Here is a 21,655-nt window from a genome sequence, read left to right on the forward strand (position 1 = left end):
AAATTTATGATTGTGAATTTGAGCCTTAAGTCAGATGATATACCTTAATAATTTTGAACATAATTGAATCTTATTTCCCTGTTTTATAGTAAAATGTTTTAATGTTTACTCTGCTTTCCTGAATCAAATATACATTTTTGAAAATCAACATAATACCTATGAAAGAAATAAAAATATTTTAGCCCAAAATATATTTATTTGACATATTCTAAAGTGGTCCTGAAAAGCTGTCCTTTGTGGGAACCTTTGTATCTGTAGATGTATAGAGAATCTGCATTAATACAGATGCCTCTTCCCTTTTTGGGCTAACTGAGAGTCCGATACCTTTAAAGTTCTGAAAAGAAACATTTGTCTTCTAATCTCCCTGAGGGCTGCTACCTGTGAGGTTTCATCTACATAACAGCCTGTGCTAGCTAAGACTCTTCTCCCTGTCCTATAACCTGCCTTGCCATTAACACTTGATTTACTAACATAACCTCTTTTGTGCCATACTCTACATGTTGATTCTCTCTGCAACCTCAAGGTGGTGTATAAGCTTCTGTACCTCATTGAGAGGGTTGGATGTGAATTCTGAAAGCTCCTGTGTATATGTGTTAAATAAATTCATATGCCTTTTCTCCTACTAATTAATCTGCCTTGTTAGTGATTTTCAGTGTTTATATTGATAATCAACTTTTGTGTTTTCACTCTTCATATTATATTATAGTCCCCATGACATAAGGTTAGACACAAGACCTTGAGCACATGTGGCGTTTATGTTTGAACCATCTTACTGTTATACATATTTGACTTTTTCTCCTTTATCACTGACAGATTTGGTTATAAAATTGTTCCACATATCCACATCATTATAGCCAACATTACTTTGTTATCTTTCTTATGTTGAGCCCTATCACCTATAATGTGAAAAACAAAAATATTCAAGAGAGGACGTCTGTACTTCATATATGTTTGAGCCTGTGTATTTGTTTGCTTGTTTGTTTTTTAATTAACCAGCTCATTCAGCAAGACAGGTGATAACCGTGGAACTATGACCTTGTTTATATTCAGGTAAATCAACATTACCTAAGAAGACAGAAACTTTCCAGGTAAACATGAGGTTCACATCAACTCCATAAAACAAAAATAAAAAAGGCATAGTTAATATGTGGAATAAAGTCGGTCCTGGCAAATGGAAGATATACAATATTTTGTTAGTGGCATTGCTTTTTTCAGTACAGGGTGATTTCTTCATTTGTGTTTGCCCAGCACCTAAAGTTGAGTTAAAAACACATCAACCAAATATGAATTCTTTTTTTAAAAACTCATGTTCACTTATTCCATTATTTTTTGGTAGACACAGACATGTTGGCCTGGAGTGACTGATATGCAAGTGTCAATACAAGTTTGTTGAGATGCAACATTTTTTCTTTGCTTGTAAACAGTTAATATTCTAGTAATTAAAAATAGAAAAGTAATTGAGGACAAAGCCTATATCTGAAAATCTTAGATATTCTTCCATTTGAAAGAAAGTGGGACCAAGATTGAGGTTTAGCTTATTATATAGACTTTATTTTTATTTTAAAGAAAATTAAGATTATGGTACTAATGTAGGAGTTTTATATAATTTAGTATGTACCACAGCAGGAATTTAGAAGATGTTTTGCCTCAAGAATAATATATACATATTTTAAATTTTAATTAGAAAAAGAAACATAAAAAGAAGAAAGAGCAGAAAAAGAGTAGTTGTTAGCTAAAAATATAATTACAGCTTTCCCATTAAATAAGAATGTTCTTTTTCATAGTAACTATTAAATAATTAAAGTAATTTTAATGAGGAATGCAGAACATGTTATGTTGCTTCATATGGTACAGATCATCTTAATCCCTCCACAATGACTATTTTATTGTGATTGCGCCATAGAAGTATTTGTTTTAAAAATTTGAACACTGAAAAATGTCAAATGAAGAAAGAAAGAAAAAAACACTTGTACATCTGCTAAAATTCTCTTTGCAAAATATGACACTGAAAGAGATCTGATCTAACCAACTCCTTTGCTTCTAACCTCCAATCTATGCTTGTTCATTCCTGGGTGTAGGCCAAACTAACTTTGGGGGAAACTTAGTTTATACTTTAATTTTGAAACAAAGGTGATAACAGCCCTTTTCCAGGACAAATCCCCTTCTTGCCCTGGGAACAGACTGCCTTTGTAGAATTAACAAATTTCCACAAAATTAGAAATTTTGTTTTAGGATACATGCAGCTAGATCACAAGATTCTAAACCTCCTTAATTACTCCTAGTGATAACATCACTATTGTAAAACCTAAGATATTTTTCAGACCACGCAGTCAATGGATCAGCTGGCACCACTCAGATCGACAAACTATGTCATCTGGTCATGTGGGTTCCACCCAGGGATCAACTCAGCGCAAGAGGACAGTGTTGACTCCCTATAATTTCATTTCTTACCAATCAATAGTCACTCCCAACAGCCTGGGCCTTTACTCACCAAATTATCCAAGCTCTAGCTGGCTCTGCATGAATTAACTTTCTCTATTTCAATTCCTCTGTCTTGATAAATCAGCTCTATCTGGACAGTAGGCAAAACGAATCCATTGAGAAGTTACACCACTGTATTGACAGAAAATAAATGCAATCAGCTTTTTGTGAGACTTACTTTCACAAAACTATGAATTATTTTATATGTGAATTACATAAATCTCAATAAATGTGAAGACTATATTTATTGTTTACTTAATTTCATTAAGCATTTACATAGTTTTTAGTCTCCTCCATTCCTTATATATTCTTAAATGCCTCTCTCAAGTTAGCCTCTATGACCAACTTGTCTACCCTTTCTTACCTTTCACCATTCTATTACTTTGCACTTGAAAGAAAATATTAGGAAAAGGAGAGTATAGGAGGTTTTACGATTTGCTTAAATTCAACATATATTTTAAATAGGATTACATATTGTGCAGTGCTCAAACTTTTAACCATGAATAACTTATGGATAACTCCAGTATCAGTATATTATCTTTCTTGATTGCCATAAAACATTCCATGGTATGAGTAATTGGATCTTATTTCACTCATTTTGTATTTCTAAGACTTCAACTTATTTTTATATTTTTACTGTTCTATTTATTTATTGTAATGAATTTTTACCATCGTTACAGGTTCACAGCAGAACTGAGTAGAAAGTATTGTCCCGTATACTCCATGACCTCACATAAACGGTCCTCCCACTATCAACGTCCCACATCAGGGTGGCATATTTGTTACAATCAGTGTTCCTACACTGGCACATGGTTATCATCAAAGTTTATAGTTTACATTATGGTTCAGTCTTGATGTTCTTTCTAAGGTTTTGACAAATGTACAACGGCATATATCCACCATTACACTATCATATAATATATTTTCATTGCCCTAAATATTTTATGTGGTCCTTCTTTCTACTTATACCTCCTTCCTCTCTAGTCCCTGAAAACCACTTTTTATTGTCTCTATAATTTTGCCTACTTCAGAATGCCGTGTAGTTGGTGTTGTTGCTTCTGTCATTTAGCAAGATGCATTTAAGTTTCCTCCATATATTTCCGTAGTTTGATAGCTTGTTTTTTCTTTTTAGCAGTCAGTAATATTCTATTGTATGGATGAACCAGAGATTATTTATCCATTCAATTATGGAAAAGTATTTTGCTGCTTCTAAATTTGAAAATTATGAATAAAGTTGCTGTAAACATTTTTGTGCAGGATATTGTATGGGCATAAGTGTTCAATTCAGTTGAGTTTAATTGCTGGATTGCCTAGTACAAGTACATTTAGTTTTGTAAGATAGTGATAAACTGTTTTCCAGAGTGGCAGTACTAATTTGCATTCTCACCAGCAAAGAATGAGAATTCCTGTGTTCCACATGTTCACTAGCATTTGGAATGGCCAATGTTTTGGAGTATTGCCATTCTAAAAGATAAGTCCTGTTATTTTGTCATTTTAATTTGCAATCCCCTAGTCAATTATAGTGTTGAACATCTTTTGGTTTGCCAGTATTTTATTGAGGATTTTCACATTGATGTTCATCATGGATATTGGCCTGAAATTTTTTTTTTAGTTGTGTCTCTGCCAGGTTTTGGCACGAAGATGATGTTGGTCTCATAAAATGAGTTAGGGAGGATTCCCTCTTTTTCTATTGTTTTGAATAGTTTCAGAAGGAATGGTACCAGCTCTTCTTTATACTTCTCATAGAGTTTGGCTATGAACCATTCTGGTCCTGGATGTTTTTTGGTTGGTAGGCTATTAATTGTTTCCTCAATTTCAGCCCTTGTATTGGTCCATTCAGGCATCCCATTTATTCCTGGTTTAGTCTTGGGAGGCTGTAAGTGTCCAGGAATTTATCCATTTCTTCTATATTTACTGGCTTATTTGCATAGAGAATTTACAGTATTCTCTGGTAGTAGTCTGTATTTCTGTGAAATCGGTAGTGATATCCCCTTTATCATTTTTTATTGCATTTATTTAATTCTTCTCTCTTTTCTTCTTTATTAGTCTGGCTAGCAATCTATCTAGTTTGTTGATCTTTTCAATAAACCAGCTCCTGGATTCACTGATTTTTTGAAGGGTTTTTCTGTCTCTATCTCCTTCAGTTCTGCTCTGATCTTAGTTATTTCTTGTCTTCTGCTAGCTTTTGAATTTGTTTGTTCTTGATCCTCTAGTTCTTTTAATTGTGAGGTTAGGGTGTCAATTTTAGATCTTTCCTTCTTTCTCTTGTGGGTACTTAATGCTATAATTTCCCTCTACTTGCTGCTTTAAATGTGTCCCAGAGATTCTGGTATGTTGTGTCTTCATTCTCAATGGTTTCAAAGAACATCTTTATTTCTGCCCTCATTTCATTATTTATCCAGTAGTCATTCAGGAGCAAGTTTTTCAGTTTCCATGTAATTGTGCAGTTTTGAATGAGTTTCTTAATCCTGAATTCTAATTTGATTGCACTGTGGTCTGAGAGACTTATGATTTCCATTATTTTGCATTTGCTGAGGAGTGTTTTACTTCCAATTATATAATCAGTTTTAGAATAAGTGTGATGTGGTGCTGAGTAGAAGGTATATTCTGTGGATTTGGGGTGGAGAGTTCTGTAGATGTCTATTAAGTCTGCTTGGTCCAGATCTGAGTTCAAGTCCTCAATACCGTTGTTACTTTTCTGTCTCATTGATCTGTCTATTTTCTTAAGAATAGTGTTACCAGTAGGTTTGACAAACAGAAACAAAATGGTCTTACTATGATACTCTTTAATCTGTTAGTCTTCCATATTTTATAAATGCAGAATAAATTATGAATAATGAAATGAGATGAGAGATCCTTAGTCACAGGAGTGTGGGGTTTTGAGTATCTAGCTCAGCAAACCATCAGCTGTGAAGTAAGAAACTATAGCTCAGTTTTCCAGTCATACTGAATCTTTATTTCCCTTAGAAACATATCTTCCCCTACAATTTGCCATACTATTTTCCACCTCTCTGCTATAGAGAAAAAGCAAAGCCAAAATTGTTCTCCCCTATTTTATAAATTCCCTTCAAAGACTTTGTCAAATATGGGCTCTATATTCCATAGAAAAATGTGAGGAATATATATTCATTGTTAGAAAATGCAGCATAAGATTAAGACCAATGGCTCAAGAGACAACAGGTATCAGTTCAAATATTGGATCCAAGTTTGTATAGCTGTGTAACTTTGGGCAAAATTTGCAAATATCCATGCATTTTAGTTTCTTCATCTATAAAGAAGAGATCATAATAGTAACAAACTCAAAAATCTATGAGAATTAAATGAAATGATAAATGTAAATCTTTTAGCATTCCACTGGGTTTATAATGAAGATCTCCAAATTTTCAATGATCATTATTATTTATAGTCACCACATGTTTTTGCTATATTTTTCAAAAGTAAAACAAATAAAGCTGTCTGGTACATTAAAGGGATTAGGAAGATATAAATATTTACATATATATACATTATTTGGAATTGAATTTGTTTCTTATATGTAATTATGATAATATATTACAAAAAACTAAATGTCAAATTTGTATAAACTTTAGAAATAATGAGAAAATTGTGATTATTTCTATAAATGTAGTATATTTTAAATAAGATTTTTAAATTTAAATGTTTATATACCATCTCTAATCAATTTTCAATTAAGATGTATTCAAATTTTGAGTAGCTAAAAGTTCATATTAAAATTATAAAATGATTTAAAATGCCATATATAAAAATATAAATATATAGATGTATAACTCATTTGAATTTTATAGATTCTTTTTGTGTTTTTAAAAAATATATCCTTAAATATATATTTCATGTATATTACATACATTTCATATATACATATTTTATAAAATATATGCAAATGCACACATAAATATACAGGCTTGTGTGACTTAGTAATGGGATATTTTTGAGAAATTTATTTTTAGACAATTTCATCCTGGTGCAAATCTCATGGAGTGTACTTACACAAGCCTAGTTGGTATTGCCTGTTAATCCTACATGAGTAATATGTTGTGCCATGATGTTACAAGGACTACAGTATCATAGGTGATACTGACTTTTCAAATCTATTATAATCTTACGAGTCCACCATCGTATATGCCATCTGTCATTGACCAATACATCGTTATTTATAGCATGAATATATATGTATGTGTATGTGTGTGTGTGTGTGTGTGCTGAAGTGGTGCTTTCCGAAGGCTTCATCTGATCTTCCTGCCTTGCTATATTTTTAGCAGACTTGAATCAGAAAATCCTCTTGTCTTTTAATAGCCCTTAACACTGCTAGAAAAAACATCCACATGTACATCATAGCTTAGTAAATAACATCCTTATTACTCTCAAAGATTCCTTGTTTCAGTAATAAATAATATGGTCGGTCAAACCATGAACAATGTCATCAGATGCAGTTTGTCATGGGCATGCTCATAAGCTTCAGCCATCGACTTTGCACATCCATCTTAAGCAATAAAGGGATTAATATCTTCTGATACCACCATGCCTCAAGTGAAGCATATGGAAGCTTAGACGAATCTATATTTTAGTGTGCTAACAGGTTTATCAAATGTTAACAGCTCTGGTGCCTCAAACAAAATATGTTCCAGTGAAAAATAACTTCTATAAACTATATCATTTATCGGAAGTGTCATTCAAATTACTTCCATCTTCTTAACATCATCATTTAGCTTTCTCATTTATTTAAAATACCTTAAATTACTCTATGAAGATCTCTGAATAAAATTTCATAATCTAAAATCTCTTTACTATTCTTATGTAAGAGGCTCCAGCCAGACAGCAGTTATTTCTGTCCCTTCGACCTGTTTAGTTTAAGTTTATTATCATTTGAAGAGATTTTCATTTACTCTTTCTTATGTTTGCACCCTTTTTACTAAATATTTTCATGTCATTTCTTCATGCACTTATCATTTAAGTCTTAAGAGCCATATTTTCATAAGGGCTTTCCTTGACCTACCAAATTAAGGCAGTCACTCCAAATATTCATTTAAAAGGTTTATTTTTTTAATTACTCTGTAGCATATTACTTATAATATTGATCTGAGTACTTATGATCTGAATTCCTTCACTAGAGAATAATCTTCAGATGAGGGATAGTGTTTATATTTTTCAATACTGTTTTCACAGTATCTAGCATAATATCCAGTAAATAGCAGGCATTTAACAAATATTTACCAAATATCAAATTGGTATAATCACACACATACACATGTATGTATGTATATGTTTGTATTTTGTTTGGAATATAATATATAAATATCATCATGTTTCTTATAAATTTAGGAATTTTTACAAATGGATGTATATACTTTATACTTACATGTATACATATACAGGAATACATATACATATGTGTGTATATATATTAAGGCATATATAAGAATGTTATATAAAATATATTGTGTGTATATACATATTAATATATAGAGAGAAACAGAGAAGGAGAAAAGAAGGGAAAGAGTGTGCTGTGGTGTGTATAAATTGAATTGACTTGTTTAGGAATTGATAAGTCTACATGATGTTGATTGTTTTATTGAGAGGTATATGTATTGATGTATGTGTATATATGCAATATCCTTATCATGCCTATTAAGTCTATCAGTATCATAAGGATGCAGTTATCTAGTGTTTTACTTTATTTCTCTATTTGCTTCTTAACTAAATCCCCTATCTGACCACACCCTTAATTTATCTAAGCTACTATGAAGGTTAGAAAACTAAAACTTTGGAAAGTTAACTTTTTTTAAAGAAAATTTCTTCACTCTGTCACAGTAAAATTTTATTAACAACTGACAGCATCTGACGAAGAAAATGTGTATTCCCTCAAGAATCAATTCGACTTCCATGAAATGAAGAAATCCGTGTTGCAGAGTTTAAGCTCCTGGGATTTCTCCAAGTGGGGTATAAAAGCTGTAATGAGATTTCCAGACAGGGAATGATTCAAATATTTGCATTCCCAACAGTGATTCAGCACAACACAGTTGATTGGGAGGAAAATACAACTCATCTATGTTTGCTCAGCCTAAGAGTCAGAGAGGCAATGACAAGGAGAGTGAGAAGGAGTTTTCTATAAATGAGAAATAATTATTAATAATTACTGTTGATTCCTGAGACTGAATTATGCTGGAAATAGACTGAGAGCACAGGGGCTGACAGTCTTGTCCCTCTGAATGTAAATTATTTGAGACTTCTCTGGGCTGCCTCATTATTGACAGGTAAATCAATGTAGTCCCACCATACGGAACAAGCCACTTGAAGAGTTATATTCTTGAGGTTTCCCTCAGCCATCCTTTAGAAATTATAGTCTATCTGTACACTGGTGTCAAATTTAAAGGAAATATGTGCAGATCTATGCTTCTGGGCTTAAGAATAATTTATTAATAAAATGCATTAATGACCAGTAGCTTCCCAATGAGCATATAGGCATCAATGAAGATGTGGAATTGAAAATGCTTAGGATTATTTTATGGATTCACCACAAGCCACACAATTTAATTTGTAAAATATGATGTGTAAAAAAAAATAAATAGGAAAGTACATCCTTGTTTCTTCTGAGTACCCTTATAAGAATCAATGATAAGAATTATGAAACATTTAACATAAATTTTTGCCTTATTTTCATGGTGTATTGTAGTGGAACAAAAGTAGACTTCTGAAGTAAAACCAGAATTTGTTTTCTACCCCTGATATATGATGATTGTGCATTTTTGGATGAATATTTAGCCTATGTGTAAGTTTATTTTTTTGTAGATTAAGAATAATAATGGTGACTTTATCAAAATGTTATGAATCAGCAGTTGGACATTAATAATTCTTAGCATTTTTCTGGTACATATTACAACACAAAAAGGTATAACTTTTATTGTTTTCAAATCTTGATGACTGATTAATTGTTCGAATGATTGTTTGATTGATTTTGAACCTATCAGTCTTTCTTTCCCAAAGTGCCCCTAGCATATCTCATATAAATAAGATAAAAAAAATATTTAATGATTTCTGCTTTTGGGGAAAACAAAGTGTCCAGAGTGTGTGTGTGTGTGTGTGTGTGTTTCCAACCCCAGGTATATTAGAAAATTCAGAAAGCATATAGCATATATATTTTGAAGTGTGTAAGTATCAGTGGCTTTGTGGTTGTCCTGGAACTGTTAGGCTCTTAAGTGATTAGACTGTTCTTTATGGACAAAACTTCACAAGAGAGGTAAATTTCAAAAAAAGTATTGTGATTCAAAGAGCATGTTATTACAGAAAGCTTATTTATTCATATGTTGCTTTCATGAATATTTATTTTGAATTTGTCTTATGCTTAAAATCTCCAAGATCATAATTAATTTGGGGGGGTGTCTTTTAATAAGGACAATGTTGTAGCTTTTCTCCATTGTCTTGTTAGGTTGTGAGGAACATATGCTACTTCTCAGCACTTTTGTTCAGCCTGGCAATTATAAGTGGAATGAGAACACTTAATCCCAGGCAGAATACTCGAAGATACTGAGCCCAAAGCAGAGCTGTAAGTAGAGAAGACTGTCTCTATTCCAACTACTCCTTGATGAGATTAATGGCTAACAATAAGGAATGTAAAACTTGTTGAGCAAGAAGGTAAGCAAGACGTTCACCAAGGGGAGGCTTAAAATATGAAAAACTTTCATGATTTTGTTTTTATATGGAGTAATTATGTTGCAGATCAAGCAGAGTGTATGTGTATGTTAGTACTCCAAGGACAAACATGAGAAAAATGGCAATAGTATGTTTCCTGTAGCCAGCATCACCATGCTTATCTTTAACTCTACTTCATTCACTCATCCCAGTGCCTTCATCCTGATGGGAATACCTGGTTTAGAAGATTTTCACTTTTGGATATCCATCCCTTTCTGCTCAATGTATGTTATTGCCCTCATGGGAAACTTACTCATCCTTTTCATCATCAAAACTGAGACTATTCTCCATGAACCAATGTTCTATTTTCTTTCCATGTTGGCCATCACAGACCTCATCTTGTCAACCTCTACCCTTCCCAAGATGCTGGGTGTCTTCTGGTTTAATTACCATGAGATCAACTTTCATGCCTGCCTCATTCAGATGTTTTTCATCCATGCTTTCTCTGGGGTTGAGTCAGGGCTTCTTGCGGCCATGGCACTGGACAGATATGTGGCAATCTGCAATCCTCTGAGACATTCATCCATTCTAACAAACTCTGCTGTGGCTCAAGTTGGCATGGTGGCACTTCTACGTGGGTTAGTGCTAATGACACCTCACCCCTTCCTGGTAAGAAGGTGGCCATATTGTCGAACCAATATTGTCCCACACACATACTGTGAGCATATGGCTGTGGTGAAATTGGCTTGTGCAGACATTTCCATCAATAGTCTTTATAGTTTGGCAGTTATTATTTTAATTGTTGGGACTGATGTGACATGCATCTTTCTATCCTATATACAGATACTCCAAACTGTATTCAGTATCCCTTCTAAAGATGTCAGGCTGAAGACACTCAGCACTTGTGGGTCCCATGTTTGTGTCATCCTCACCTTCTACATCCCTGCTCTTTTCTCTTTCCTCGCTCACCGTTTTAGTAAGCATATACCACTCCATGCCCACATTTTTCTTGCCAACATGTACTTATTGGTACCTCCGATGCTGAACCCAATCATTTATGGTGTGAAAACCAAACAGATCAGAGAATGTGTTATGCGATTCTTCCTGACCAAAATCAGCTGAAAATTCTGGGTCTTTCTTTTTTATATATTCCTATCATGTAATTCTTTGATATAAATTTCTTGGATTCTAGCATCAGCAAGACCAGGAATCGCAATCTCAATTATTCCATTTATTACATTGTAAGTGGAAGGTGCATACAATTTATCTAACCTACTTTAGCCACTGTAGTATAGATACAAAGGTACTTATGCCATAAGTTAATGATTATAAAGTGTTTAATACTGTTTCTAGCATATTTAAGCACCTACTAAAGGTAAGATTATTTCAATATCATTCCTTCGCTATGCTTGTGTTTACTTAGTGTCTTTATGAAATGTGTTTATTAGTTTATAGTATAAAATTAACCAAGTAAGAACATCTTTTCGAGAATAGCCTTTTTTTTTTTTTTTTGAGGGATGGGAAAATTTTGAAGTAGATAATCCAAATGACAATCCAACAATTACAGTTTGGTTAATTTGTATTCTCATCATAACGATAATGGAAAGCTTTGTATAAATTATTGACATGCTATAAATTTTATATATGCTTAACTTTATCAATATTTTTATTTAAAGTGGGTATTGTAGACAAAATACAGTTGGATTTTGCTCTTTAATAAAATTCCACTATCTCTAATTAGTGTGTTCAGATTATTTCCATTTGATGTAATTAATGATATGACTGATTTATGTTCATTTTCAGGTTTGTTTTCCTTAAATCTTATTTGTTTGTTGTTGTTTTCCATTTGCTTTATTTTTCCCTTCATGGTTTACTTTTTTATTGCTAATTATTTGTTTATTTACTTGAAGGCAAATATTGCAGGATCTCACTTATATGTGGAATCTAAAAAGGTTGATCTCATATAAATATCAAGTAGAATAATGTTTACTGGGGGACAGGGTGGTTGTGGGGAGATGTTGGAGCAATGTTGATAAAAAGATACAAAATTACAGTCAGATAGGAGGGATAAGGTCAAGAGATCTATTGTACACCATGGTGACTTTAGGTAATGATGATATATTGCGTTCTTGAAAAATGCTAAAAGAGTAAATGATCTCACCACAGAAAAAGATATTAACTCCAAGTAAAATATTAACTCCAAGTAAATTGAGAAAGGCTAGGTGTTTATATAGGGCTATATGAAATATTTTTGATATATTAAAAATATATCAAAGTAAAGTAAAATTGTATGTATTTATCATGCTCAGTATGGCATTTTAAAATATACATACATTGTGGTATGACAAAAATCTAACTAATTAACATATGTAGTACCTACTTTGGGGTTTTAATAAAGTTAGCATTGAGTTATATCCATTATCTTTTGGTTATATCTTTACACAGTATTTATTTATATGTATTTTTAGGAATTGATCTAGAACATGATTTCTCAACTTTGCTGCTATTGGCTATTGTCATTTTGCAGCAGATAAAACTTGAATGCAGGGGTTATCCTGTGCCCTGCAGGATGTTTAGCAGCCTCTCCATCCTATCCCTGCTAGATGTCAGCAACATGCAAAAGTGTCTCTGAAAATCACCACATTTCCTCTTGGGGACAAAATTGCCCATGACATAAAATCACTGATCTAGAGATTATAATATAATCTGAATCCTTTCCAATATATATCAATGCAATTGTATCTTTCATATATATTTTTTCTATTTATTTTCTAGTATCTTTCCAGGAGCCAAAATACCTTTCCTATATGTGTGCATACATATAAATGTAAAATCTATTTCTAATATATCAAATATATTCCATGTAGCTCTATATAATCACCTAACCCTTCTCAATTTACTTGGAGTTAGTATTTTACCACCTCAAATGAAATGGTAATTATAAGGTTCTTTGCTCGGTTCTTTAAATAACAATTGTTATATGCACACATCTGCATGTGTGAAAACCCCACCTCGCACTGTTATATTCGCCTTAAATATTTTTTATGTTTTAAATCACTATAGAAAATTGGTCTTTTATATTTAACCATATAATTCCTTTTTCCATTTACATTATCTCTCTTTAATAGAGCTTCTCTTTTAGCATTTCATATTGAGCAGGTTTGTTAGTAAGGGATTCTCTTAGATTTTCCTCATGTAACAATGTCATTTTTTGAATCTGCATTCCTAAAATATACTCTGTCTCTCTCTACATATATATAGTACATACTTATATAACATATATGTTATATAGATTACACATCTATATGTTATATAGATATGTAATCAATTGTCAGCACCTTAAAATACTGTTCGGCAGTTTTCTGGCCTTTTTCCTTACTTATATAAAATTGCAGACATTCCAATTATTATTTTCTTATATATACAATTTTGACTCTTTGAGAAATTATATTTATCTTTGGTTTTCAAAAATTTGAACATTATATTTTGGCTATGTTTTTCTTTACATTCACCTGTTTGGAAATCACTAAGCTTTTAAAAATTAGCATAATTGTGTTCTACCAAATTTAAGAATGTTTTTTCAATAAGTATGCTTTTCTGCTCAATCATTTTCTCCTATATTTAAGTTTACCGTTTCCTCTGTCATCTTCATTCTCCTTTTGAGCCCATCCAGTGAATTTCAGATGTTGTGGCTTTTGGTAAAAAAAAAAGTTATGGCATTGTTTTCTTTAACAGTTTTTATCTCTCTGCTGAGGACTTAAATCTCTCACACATTCCAAGGGTGTCTAGTTTTCATTTATCATAAATAATGAAAATAGTTGCATTACATCTTCATATGACATTTTCAACATGTGAATAATATAAGCTTGGGGATTGTTTATCATATTTTTCCTTGATAGTCAAAATTTTCTGTTTTGTCATAGGGTGAATACTTTTAAATTTTTATACTGGGCATTTTCAGTATTGATCTGACTAAAATTATTTGTAGAATGTTGATGTTGATTTTGCTTTTTTTCTTTTCTTTTCTTTTTTTTTTTTTTTTTNTTTGAGCTGCCGACATTTTATTTTACAGGTAAGGGCAACAGATGAGTATATAAAAGATTATAATCTACTATAATTTTATTTCAATCGAACATCACATGTTCTCATTTATAACTGGGTGTTGAACAATGAGAACACATGAACTCAGGTAGGGGAAAATCATATGCTGGGGCCTGTCGGGGGGTGAAGGGACTAGGGGAGGGATAGAAGGGGTTGGGGGAATTGGGGAAGGATAGCATTAGAACTTAAAGTATAATTTTAAAATAGATAAATAAGTAATAATTTTTTTAAAATCTTAACTATAACCAAACACCACACGTTCTAATTCATAAATGGGTGTTGAACAATGGGAACACATGAACACAGGGCGGGGAAAATCACACACTGGGGCTTGTCAGGGGCTGGGGGGCTACGGGAAGGAGAGCAAGGGGTGGGGGGATTGGGGAAGGCTAATACCTAATGTAGATGTTGAGGGGATGGATGCAGCAAACCACCATGGCACGTACATACCTATGTAACAAACCTGCATGTTCTGCACATGTACCCCAGAACTTAAAGTATAATTTAAAAAAAGGGAAAATAAATTTATCTCTATGAAAAACTGTACATTTTCTCACTTTTGGTTTATTTTAAACACCTTCATTGAAGTATGATATATAAAGAGCTAAACAGATAAATGTTGGCAAGTATATGGAGAACATATTGAGAACTTAGCTATAATATAAAAAATCTCCAAATTTTTAACTGAGTGACACAAACTTGTGGAAGACTCAAAGCATTCACTAGAGCCATCGGAGAAGGAGAGATAGAACCTGTGTACATATTCTCCATATACTAGCCAACATTTATCTTTCATTTGTACATATTAAATATGTACAACTCAATGAATCTGGGGATAAGTATATAACTGAAATTATTACCTCTATCAAGGCCATAAAAATAGCCATCACTTCCAAAATTCCTCTCTGCCCTCTATTTTTTTTTTCCTCTTTTTGGTTTTCCTACTTTTTTTTTTTTTTTTTTGTGGTAAGAGCACATCATAAGATCTACTGTCTTATCAAAATGTGAGTATATAAACTTAATTACAGCACAGTATTGTTAGTTATAGGCACTATGCTATATAGTAGATCTCTAGATGTTACTCATATTTTATAATTGAAACTCTGTATTCTTTAACTATCACCTTCCAATTCCCCCTCCCTCCAGCCCCTAGCAACAACCATTCTACTCTCTGCATCCATTGTTTTTACTATATTAGATTCCACATATGACTAAGATCATATGGTCTTTGTTTTTCTGTGTATCTTATCTAGTGTATTTTACTTAGCATTATGCTCTCCTGGTTCATCTATATTGTTGCAAATAATAGCATTTCCTTCTTTTTAAAGGAACAATGCTTCAATGAACATACGATAGCATACATCCCTTCCAAATCTTGATTTCAGTTTATTTAGATAAATACTCAGAAATGAGATCACTAGGCTATATGTTCTATTATTTTTTAAGTTTCTTAAGGACCTCCACACTGTTTTTCATAATGGCTATACCAATTCACATTCCCACCAACAATAAATAATGGTTCCCTGTTCTCCATATACTTGCCAACATTTATCTTTTTCATTTTATTAATAGCCATTCTAATAGACATGGAATATCTCATGGTGGTTTTGATTTGCATTTTCTTGGTAATTAGTGATATTGAACTCCTTTTTATATGGGTTTCGGGCATTTTTATGTCTACTCTGTGAGGAAATGTTTAGTTATTTGCTCAATTTTTATTGATACAAAATATTTATGTATTAATGGATAGTGTTTCTATAACTCCATAATTGATTAGCTTAGAAAGGAATCAAGAAAGCAATTCTATTTACAATAGCTACCAAAAAAAAAAATACCTAGAAGTAAATTTAACCAAGGAGAGTAAATAGCTCTACAGGGAAAACTTTGTCCATTTTAATTGGGGTATTTGAGGTATTTCTTTTTCTTTTTACTATTGAGTTGTATGGATCTCTTATGTATTTTGAATACTGACTTTGTTTTATTTTACCAGGAAATCGATTTGGTTAGATTCAGAGCACAGGCTCGATCTCTCCTTCTCTGATGGTTCTAGTGAATGCTTTGAGTCTTCCACAAGTTTGTGTCACTCAGTTAAAAATTTGGAGATGTTTTATATTAAGTTAAGTTCTCAATATCTTGCTGTGTTTTGTTGGGTTTGTCTCATGCATGTGCAGCCTGAGTAAGCTTGTGGTTTGTGCAAACTCATGCACAGAATCAAAGGTTCCCCATTGTCTCTAGTTAGCAGGGGCCACCTCTCACATTTTCATGACCAGAAAAACAAGGTTTCAGTCTGACTGCTTTTAAGCTGAATATATCACCATGGCATCTGCAGTCTCTCATCTGAATGCTGCCACTGGGGACTAGCTAACAGGAAAGGAGGGAAAATAGAAAGTAAGGAAAAGGAAGGAAGGAAGGGAGGGAGGGAGGGAAGGAGGAATTAAGGATTTATACACATTCTTTAGATTCATTCCCTGTTTTACTTTTTTCTTTCTCTTCTTCTTCCTTTCTTAATTTGTTTTTCCTTTTTCCTTTTTGCATGTGTGTGTTTTTTAATAAACTAGCCATTAAGAGAAAACATCTCTCAACGTTTTAGGTACTTGTGTTGATTGTGACTGTAGCATAATATGTAACATATGCTCATTTAATTATTCCACAAAATCGCACATTTTCTCAACATTTTACAATTGGAACTTGTAAGCTGTATATGATACATATAATTACATAGATGTAATTACACAGATGAGAATTTCTGGAAGTTTATTATTTTTGTAAGTGTGTCCATATTTATCTTTTGACCTTTGTATCTTTAGAAAAGATATTTGTCCCTGAGTATACTCTTTATAATTACATATTGTATGAATAAGTTATAATTAACCATGAAGAAATTTAAAGAATTTAAATCACTTTATGCATTGCATATTATGTTGACTACTAAAAATATATCCTACCAAAAATGATTAGTATAAAACAGCAATTCAACCTCCTTATCAGGGGCAAGTTTAGAAATTGTCATACAACCTAATTCTGGACAATTAGACATGAAAATAAGATGTCTATATCTTTGTTGATAGAAGTGTTTTAACTTCTGAAAGGCTGGAGACAAGGTAAATCCTTAATTACATTATGGGCTACTAAAACAACCAATACAGAATCCTGCCCTACACTGGGCTTACTGTTATATGAAATAATACATTTTATTACAGTTAAAGTAAACTTCCACAATTTTTTAAAAAATTGCAACCCAAGCCATCCTAACCAAGAGAATGATTATAAGCATTTTTAAGAAAATTATTCTACAACATTAAGAACACTTACCAAAAATAATCTAAAAATTTACATTTCATTTTGCATGAATAAATTAATTGAATATGTGCCCCCACTCCCTCAATCACTGCTTTTAGAATTAAGTCCTTTACTTCTCAATGCATTTTTCTAGAGCATGTTTGTGTATAAAGCTCTTTTTTTGCTAGTTGTAACTTACACCAATTGAACATTTAATACCAACTTTCTTGTAGTATATATGACAAATTTATTAACACATTAGTTTTTATTTTGAATTAGATTAATTCATTAAGCTGACATTAATGAGTAGATATGTGAGGTACATCAGGAGTCACTGAATGGATAAATAAATAACAAGTTTCTACCATCTATGGGAGAGAGGATGATAGGTAACTATTGAAAGCTGTTGTTATATTAAGCTTTATGTATATTTGGATTGTAGAGGAGTTTATCAAAGTTTATCAAGTTATCAAATTTGCATATCTCCACAGAATAAGGATCAAGAAGGGTGTTAAATTGGGAGAGATATTGGGCATGGATAATGAAGTCAATTTCAAAATATCATATGCCAGTTACTATTAATTGTATTTAGACAATAGCAGCAGATACAGAAAGGAAAATATCTAAGATAATAAAATTGTGCGAAAAGATGACTAAAGTGGCTGATGAAAAAAGGACTTTACAAATAGAGTCATCACCTAAAACAAGAAAAGAGAAACAGAAAGTTTAGAAGAGGAACATAGAATTGAGGTTATAAGAATATGAGCTGAGATTACAAAATGTTGTGAAGACAGCTTTCCTCAACTTATAGATGGAGGAAGATAAGAATAAATTATATAAATAGTTATTTCCAAATGTATACTTCTGTTTTTAAAGACTAAGAGGTTATGTTAAGAACATGTATATGAAACATACAAATGTAATTTATGATGGACTTGGGGAAAATTGGCATTTGTTTCAATTTCCTTCGAATAAGAATTTCAAGGAAATCAAATTTTCACAAAATCTTCAATTAATTGCATGTTTGTCACATGTGTGTGTGTACCATGTGTGTGTGTCTATAATGAATATATAAACATATATGTATATATTTAACACTAATTGTCCTTTAGTCAGGTTCCAACTTCAGGGAATATTATATGAGGGTGATATAAAAATAAAATGTTATGAAAATAAACATTGCTAATTGTGACAATGTTGTTAAGCATCAGGATTAAAAAAAATTCTGTAATGCAAGTAATAACATGACTCTAGCAATGGCTAACAACTGTTTTGTATTTATTATGAATAACATGCAGAGAAATATTCTAATTATTTTAGAAACAGTATATAATTAAGTCCAGGCTTAATCTGTGACATAGGTCATATTTATAGCATAAAGAAATTAAGGAACATTGAACATTAAACATTTATTAAAGACAGAACATATATTAAACATATTTAAATATACATTAAATACAGAGCTAGAAATGAACCCTATTTTTCTTTAATATTTAAATTATATGAGTAAAGACAAAAAAAGAGAAAATAACTGCAGGATTAATCTAAAAATCAATTCGAAAACAAATAAAACTATGGAGGGAAAAACAAGTGATCTCTCTAGGCTATAAGTGGTTCCCTAATTAGGTTTAAATCACAGTTTAGTCCATAAAAAACTAAATATATTTTTAGCAAATCTGACAAAAATTTATAATGAATCATTTGGGTTCCATTTATTTTTTCACTTACTTTTCACAGCCAAAATCAGTATTAAGTCCATAGAGCCAATTTTGGATGTTAATAATCTTCATGATAAAATCATAATAGTCTTTATTATGGAAAAAAATGATATTTCTAAAATATAAAAAAAATGAAAAAGGAAAAATAGGATGGCATTCAAGGTAAAAAGAGAGAAACGGATAGAGATAGAGATAAAGGAGTGAAAAACATGAAAACACCTGCATGAACGATATAGGTGGATAGTGCACAAAACACAAAATTTAAATCCTACTTTAAATTTACCACCATAATTGATAAAAATTACATGCAAAAATTCTGATTGGCTGTCATTTGTCATATAGATTGATTATCAAAGCTTAGTGTTTAGCTTTCTGAATTCAGTAACATACTTACAGGAGGGAGCTGTCAAATAAGTTTAAATTTACTTTAGGAAGATATTTCTGTGCTCGAAAAGCTCTTCTTATATGTATTAGATGCTACTCCTTTCCAATTCCTTATTTTTGTCAGAAGATTTTCTTCACACAGTCATGGATCTGCTTGGTTCTGACTCCGTATATAACAGGATTGAGCATTGATGGCACCACAGCATAGAGATTGGCTAGGAGTATATGGATATGGGGGGAACATTTTGGCCAAAGCGATGAGTCATAAAGGAAAAGAGGGCTGGTGTATAGAAGGCAAGGATTACACACACGTGTGAACCACACGTGCTGAGGGACTTGAGTCAGGCTTCACGGGAAGGAAGACGGAAAACAGCATGAAATATCTGCACGTAAGAAAGAGCAATGGCTGTGATGTCAAACATTAGGATTGAAATAGTACCCAAGCCATAGACGATATTGATCTTGATGCTGGCACAAGACAGACGAGCAAGACCCATGTGCTCACAATAGGTGTGGGGAATGACATGATGTCCACAGAAGGGCAACCTCAAAATAAGAAAATCAAATGGAATAACAGAGATAAATGACCTCACTAACACACCAAGACCAATCACAGAAACAACCCTGTTGGTGAGGATGGTGCTGTATTGGAGCAGGTTGCAGATGGCCACATAGCGGTCATAAACCATTGCTAAGAGAATTGCTGACTCCATGCCAGTAAAGTTATGGATAAAAAACATCTGGGTGAGGCAGTCTTCAAAGATGATCTCTCTGAGGCTAAACCAGAAGATCCCAAGCATCTTAGGGATGGTAGCTGTTGAAAGGCTTAAGTAAATGGTGGCCAACATGGCCAGGAAGTAGAACATGGGCTGGTGCAGTCTGCTCTCAGTCCTGATCACCAGTAGAATAGTGAAGTTCCCTATGAGTGCAATCATGTACACAGCACAAAAGGGAAAACCGATCCAGATGTGAATTGTTTCTAGTCCTGGGATCCCCAGCAACAGGGAGGAAGGGTGAAATTGGGTGTCATTAGGAAGGAACATCCTACTTGTAAATGCGTAAGTCCATGATTTTCATGAATAGCATGTGTGCCAATCAGCAGGAAAACAGGTAAAACTCTGAAGAATTGAAAACAAATAAAATCACACAATTATAAACGTACTAAGTAGAAAACAATCAAAAATGTGAATTCTCAGTGAGTAGGATCTGGATAAATTTATGCAGTGAATTGTAATAAAAACTTTGAAAGAACATATTATTCTATTTTAATGCTTTTCTTCTCATCAATTTGAAAAGGTCTCATCACTGATATTATGTTACCATTTTGTCTTAATATCCAATTTATTTATTATCTTCTCTTATCATCACATAGAATTTACTTTCAATTCAGACATACATAAAGCTGTCAGGCCCCCTGGTGACTTCTATTTCTTACACATGGTTAGATGGTAACACACAAGTGCTAACATACAAAATAGGTAAAAAGTTGTTAATGAACACACAGATTCATTAAGATGTCATCTAAAATATTGAAAATATATTTTCAGTGCACGTTAAACATTTTATTAATACATAATAGTTGCACATAATTTGGGGGTACATGTGATATTTTGATACATACATGTAATGTGTAAAATGTGTATTGATCAAATCAGGGTAATTGAGATAGCCATCATCTGAAACATTTATCATTTCTTTGTGTTAGAAACATTCCAAATATTCTCTTCTGGCTATTTTAAAATATACTAGATATTCTTGTTAATTATAGTTGCCCTCCTGTGCTGTTAGACACTAGAACTTATTCATTTTATCTAATTGTATTTTTGTACCCGTTAACAAACTCCCTTTGTCCCCGCTCACTGTCACACACTTCCCAGCCTCTGGTAACCATCATTCTACTCACTATTTACACAAGATCAATTTTTTTTTAGACACAACATATTAATGAGAACAGGAGACATTTGTCTACCTGTGCTTATCTTACTTCAGTTTACATAATATCTTCTAGCTCTATCCAGGTTTTTAAAGAATTAAAATTGGCCCAT

The 21,655-nt window shown here is 32.5% G+C and overlaps 1 pseudogene; it reads right to left on the bottom strand.

Moving 5' to 3' along the window:
• Positions 1-19,721: 19,721 nt before the first annotated feature.
• On the bottom strand, positions 19,722-20,827 carry LOC108307436 (annotated as a pseudogene).
• Positions 20,828-21,655: the final 828 nt, after the last annotated feature.

Source organism: Cebus imitator, unplaced genomic scaffold (assembly GCF_001604975.1).
Source record: "Cebus imitator isolate Cc_AM_T3 unplaced genomic scaffold, Cebus_imitator-1.0 Scaffold79, whole genome shotgun sequence".
NCBI classification, from domain to species: Eukaryota; Metazoa; Chordata; class Mammalia; order Primates; family Cebidae; genus Cebus; species Cebus imitator.